The sequence below is a fragment of the Oncorhynchus clarkii genome, chromosome 20, assembly GCF_045791955.1.
Source record: "Oncorhynchus clarkii lewisi isolate Uvic-CL-2024 chromosome 20, UVic_Ocla_1.0, whole genome shotgun sequence".
In the NCBI taxonomy this organism is placed as follows: domain Eukaryota; kingdom Metazoa; phylum Chordata; class Actinopteri; order Salmoniformes; family Salmonidae; genus Oncorhynchus; species Oncorhynchus clarkii.
The window spans coordinates 59,160,322-59,165,927 of record NC_092166.1 but is presented as its reverse complement, the minus strand read 5'-3'; the positions used below and the strand labels follow the sequence as shown (position 1 = coordinate 59,165,927).

At 45.0% G+C, this 5,606-nt stretch overlaps 1 protein-coding gene across 2 annotated transcripts in view; it reads right to left on the bottom strand.

The window, feature by feature from the left end:
• Window positions 1–4,530: 4,530 nt before the first annotated feature.
• LOC139376627 (regulator of G-protein signaling 9-like) overlaps window positions 4,531–5,606 on the bottom strand; it is a 19,092-nt gene continuing 18,016 nt past the window's right edge. For both annotated transcript variants that reach the window (XM_071119423.1, XM_071119422.1), the window contains exon 17: window positions 4,531–5,606. This exon is cut by the window's right edge and continues 1,242 nt beyond it. The gene's annotated coding sequence lies outside the window, so the exon portion shown is untranslated.

The window sequence follows — 5,606 nt, the reverse complement described above, 5'->3', positions numbered from 1 at the left end:
AGCTTCAATGCCATACAACTCTCCTTCTGTGGCCTCCAACTGCTTTTAAACGCAAATAAAACTAAATGCATGCTATTCAACCGATCATTGCCCGCACCTGCCCGCCCATCCAGCATCACTACTTTGGACGGCTCTGACTTAGAATACGTGGATAACTACAAATACCTAGGTGTCTGGCTAGACTGTAAACTCTCCTTCCAGACTCACATTAATAAGCATTTCCAATCAAAAATTAAATCTAGAATCGGCTTCCTATTTCGCAACAAAGCTTCCTTCACTCATGCTGCCAAACATACCCTCGTAAAACTGACCATCCTACCGATCCTTGACTTCGGCGATGTCATCTATAAAATAGCCTCCAACACTCTACTCAGCAAACTGGATGTAGTCTATCACAGTGCCATCCGTTTTGCCACCAAAGCCCCATACACTACTCACCACTGCAACCTATACGCTCTCGTTGGCTGGCCCTCGCTTCATACTCGTCGCCAAACCCACTGGCTACAGGTTATCTACAAGTCTGCTAGGTAAAGCCCTGCACTATCTCAGCTCGCTGGTCACCATAGCAGCACCCACTCGTAGCACGCGCTCCAGCATGTATATCTTACTGGTCGCCCCCAAAGCCAATTCCTCCTTTGGTCGCCTTTCCTTCCAGTTCTCTGCTGCCACTGACTGGAACGAACTGCAAAAATCACAGAAGCTGGAGATTCCCATCTCCCTCACTAGCTGCTACCAGCTGTCAGAGCAGCTCACAGATCACTGCTCCTGTTCATAGCCCATCTGTATACAGCCCATCTATCTACCTCATCCCCATACTGTATTTATTTATTTTTCTCCTTTTGCACCACAGTATCTCTACTTGCACATCCATATTTTGCACATCTACCATTCCAGTGTTTAATTGCCATATTGTAATTACTTCGCCACCATGGCCTATTTATTGCCTTAACTCCCTTATTTGACCTAATTTGCACTCACTGTATATATACTTTTTTTTCTTTTTTTTCCTTACTGTATTATTGACTGTATGTTTTGTTCATTCCAGGTGTAACTGTGTTTTTGTATGTGTCGAACTGCTATGCTTTATCTTGGCCAGGTCGCAGTTGCAAATGAGAACTTGTTCTCAACTAGCTTACCTGGTTAAATGAAGGTGAAATAAAAAATAAAATAAAAAAACTGCCCTCCGAATTCATTTTTATTATATCAATAGGCCCGTGAGAGTTGCAGGGTCATGTCTATCAGAGCAGAGAGGGAGAGAGATCATAAAAAGTGAATCTCATTCTAGTTATGTGAGCGATAGCTACTGGCTCTTCTCACAGCCACGGCCACGTGTTGGCCAGCCCAACCCAAATCAACTCTTAGAATATTAGGCCCAGGCTGAAAATCGACTTTTTCACATAGTTGTTTTGTGTGGGCAGGAGAATGAACGAATAGGCAACTTGAATGAACTTTGATCGCTTTTGTAAAAATGTGTACATTGCAAAAAGTAAAAATAATTTTTCATGCCACCAGAGGTACCGGATCCGTTGTTGTGCCGAAAATCTCCCCCCTACCAGAATCCCCCCCACCCCCCCTTCGCGTTCTTCATTGCCGGTCCGCCCGCACCCGGTGAGATGTCGCCCGTACCTAAATCCGCTACTGAATTTTGTATTAGTCTATAAATAAATCTCTTTGCCAAAATTTGTCATCCCTCCCATGTCTTATTCGACTAGTATTTTTGAAAGTGTAAGGTTAATAATTCAGCCATAACTGTTCTGAAATGTTTATTGCTTGCCAACATTTTACTCCCTCCTCTATGTTTAATATAACACACATACGTTAATTATTAATTTCAGTTGTTCTATAGAAAGTATTTGACTGATGTGTACCACAGAAAGTATTTGACTCTAGCCACAAAATTAAGGAAATTAGAAGGGGATTTTCGGCACAAAACCGGCCAAATAGGTTCTAGAATAAAAGTCCAAAATGGAAAGGTGCAGGATCATGTTCTGGATTGATCTGTCTCAAATGAAGCACTGCTAATCTACATTGGATTTGCTTACCAAGAATACAGTGAATGTTCCTGAGCGGCCGAGTTAGTTTTTTTCCTACTTGAGAATCTGTGGCAAGACCTGAAAATTATTGTCTAGCAATGATCAACAACCAATTTGACACGAGCTTGAAGATCTTTAAAATGGGCAAGTGTTGCACAATTCAGGTGTGGAAAGCACTTAGAAACGTACTCAGAAAGACGCACAGCTGTAATCGCTGCCAAAGGTGCTTCTACAAAGTATTGACTCCGAGGTGTGGAATACTTACGTAAATTTGATATTTCTGTATTTCACTTTAAATACATTTGCAAACATTTCTAAAAACATGTTTTCACTTTTGTCATTATAGGTTATTGTGTGTAGATGGATGAGGGGAAAAAAAACATAGTTAATCCATATTGAATTCAGGCTGTAACAACCAAATGTGGAATAAATCAAGGGGTCTGAATACTTTCTGAAGGCACTGTATGAATGTCCAGAGCTGAGCCACTCTTGATGTATGAATTGAATGACTCATCGCAGAGATGCAAGAGAGTGATCCGATTGGTTAAAGTAAGGATTAATGGTAAGGATTCAGGTGTGTCCGTGTGTCTCCGTGTGTGGGTGTATGTATGTATGTATGTATTGTAACATACCAGGGGGTTTGGTCAAGACATAGATCAGACACGGACAGAGTATGATTAGCTCGGTTTCAAGGGTGTTTATTAAATAATAAATCAAAAAAGAACAGGTCTCCCTCATGAGACCCTCTCCGGGATACCTTCTCCTGGGCTCCCAAGTCATCCTGTCGGGCACACAAACTCAACTTCCTCGGCTTAGCTCGAGTAACCGTATTCAACCACATGGAAGTCACCTCACTTCCCCTAGTCCTCTCCATGTGTGCTGCCCTTCTGGCAGCTTTATGGGCCTCGCACAGCTGGTGAGCAATCCGCCCTTGACTACTCACCAGCTCCCAATCAGCCCCAATTAGTCCTGTCCGGAGAGCCCGTCGAGACCTGGCACGTCCAGCAGATGGAGCCCCCGCCTCGTGATGTATACTCCATCTGTTACCAAGCCTCGACGAGTCTCCCCTGGTGGCTGACCTGCTGTACGCCACAGTATGTATGTATGTATGTATGTGTGTGTATGTGGAGAGAGAGTGTGTGTGTCTGTATCTGTGTACATTAACAGGGTTGGGGAGTTTCCAGCAAAAATACAAGACATTCTGACACCTTTCTGTTTTTTCAGTGATATTCTATTCAGCATTGAACAAATTTTCTACTTTCGGATTGTTCCACCTGAGCGAGTCTGACAAGACCACTATGATGACACACGTCTTCCAACGCTTCTGAGGTGGAAAGTATTCCCAAAATAACTACATAATCAGATTACATTACTGAGTTTGAGTAATCCAAATCCTACGTTACTGATTTTGGACAGGTAACTAGTAACTGTAATGGATTATACTTTGGAAATGTCAGCCTTAATGTGTGTGTGTGCACATGCACGTTAATGTGTGTGTGTGTGTGCGCATGCACGTTAATGTGTGTGTGTGTGTGTGTGTGCGCATGCACGTTAATGTGTGTGTGTGTGTGTGTGTGTGCATTACCCGGCCCCATCATAAGGTGTTAGACTTTCCCAGGGACAGATGATCTCCTTCACCTGCCCTCCCCCTCTCAATGCCCCCCTCTCTCCACCTCATCCTCAGAGTCAACGGGGGTAGACACGACACTCTGGAGGGATGTCCACCTTGATCTGGAAAAAACTGAAGGAAAGTGGAGAGGAAAGAGGGATGAGGGACTGAAGGGATGAGGAGCTATAAAGGTGTGTGGGAGCTTACTCTTCTGTGACTCACTTGGCAATGCGCCTGGGCTGGGCTGCTCCATGTTGATAGGCTGAACGCGGCTGCTTGTCCCAACGAGGGCAGGACATTTTGGCGTAATGCTGGGGAATACTGTGGAGGGAGTACAGCCCCCTCTCAACAGACGGCCCAATGAGAGAGCCATACGTGAACGAGAAGAGACAGCAGTCCCCCGGCTCTCAATGTCGGCCTCTCCCCCCTCCACCCCACCTCCCCCCCTTCCCTCCCACCTACGTTCTGAGGCGGGGGTGCTATCTATGGTTACGCTGATGGGTGAAGAGCAGGCGGGGGAGACAGAGGAGACAGAGAGGGAAAGGGGGTGAGGTGGAGGAAGAAGGGGGGCCAGAGTAGACTGCCAGGTGGGGTATGGGTGCCGTGAAGTGACACAGATGTAGGGGTTAAAGGTCAGAGTTCAGACATAGGGTCAAGGGGGAAAGATCACTGAGAGGTCATACTAATACACCACACACATGGATGGAGTGGTAAAAATGATGGGTAAACACTGAACACTGGTATAAATGAAGGCAGCATGGACTGGTCTGGCCCTCGGACAGAAAATACTGTGAGTTATCTGTGAGTTCTGTTATGGCATTATGGACTAATTGACAGAGATGGGCACAGTGACTAGATGACACAGTGAAGATGAGATGACAGACAGACATGTGCTGGACATAGACTCTTTATTGGATGGATGGTGCAGAAATGTAAGTTACAATAATGACATACAACATACAGTATGTGTCATTCCACAAATAGGGCACCTTTAGGGTAGTGCAATTGTTTCCCCATCTCAAGGGGTTAAATTAAGAAAAATAACTATAAAAGTGAAAATTGACAAGGTTGACCGTGACAGGGTTGTCGATTTCATCTTAAATCATCCATAGCTCCCCTTGTGACAGTGTGTAACTGAAAGTAATCAGAAGTTTGTTGTGGGGAGGAGCAATTAAATACAAGCTTAAAGGTCCTATGCAGCCATTTTTAACTCATTATCAAATCACTCTTATTATGGTGGTGATTTGACAAAATTACAATCATGGTCTTGAATTGGACTCACATTTTTCTGGTCTCGGTCTTGACTCGGTCTCGCCGCCCATCCAGTCGTGGTCTTGAATCGTTCTTGCTTTAAGTGGTCTCGAACACAACACTGCTATATTTACAAAAGTATGGACAGCTCTTCAAATTTGTGGATTCGGCTATTTCAGCCACAGCCGTTGGTGACAGGTGTACAAAACCGAGCACACAGCCATGCAATCTCCATAGACAAACTTTGGCAGTAGAATGGCCTTACTGAAGAGCTCAGTGACTTTCAAAGTGGCACCGTCATAGGATGCCACCTTTCCAACAAGTCAGTTTGTCAAATTTCTGCCCTGCTAGAGCTGCCCAGGTCAACTGTAAGTACTGTTATTGTGACGTGGAAACATCTAGGAGCAACAATGGCTAAGCCGCAAAGTGGTAGGTCACACAAGCTCATAGAACGGGACTGCCGAGTGCTGAGGTACGTGGCGCGTAAAAATAATCACTCACTATCGAGTTCCAAACTGCCTCTGGAAGCAACGTCAGCAACTGTTTGTCGGGAAATGGGTTTATGGCCGAACAGCCGCACACAAGCCTAAGATCACCATGCGCAATGCCAAGCGTCGGCTGGAGTGGAGTAAAGCTCCCCGCCATTGGACTCTGGAGCAGTGGAAACAGGTTCTCTGGAGTGATGAATCACACTTCACCATCTGGTAGTCCGA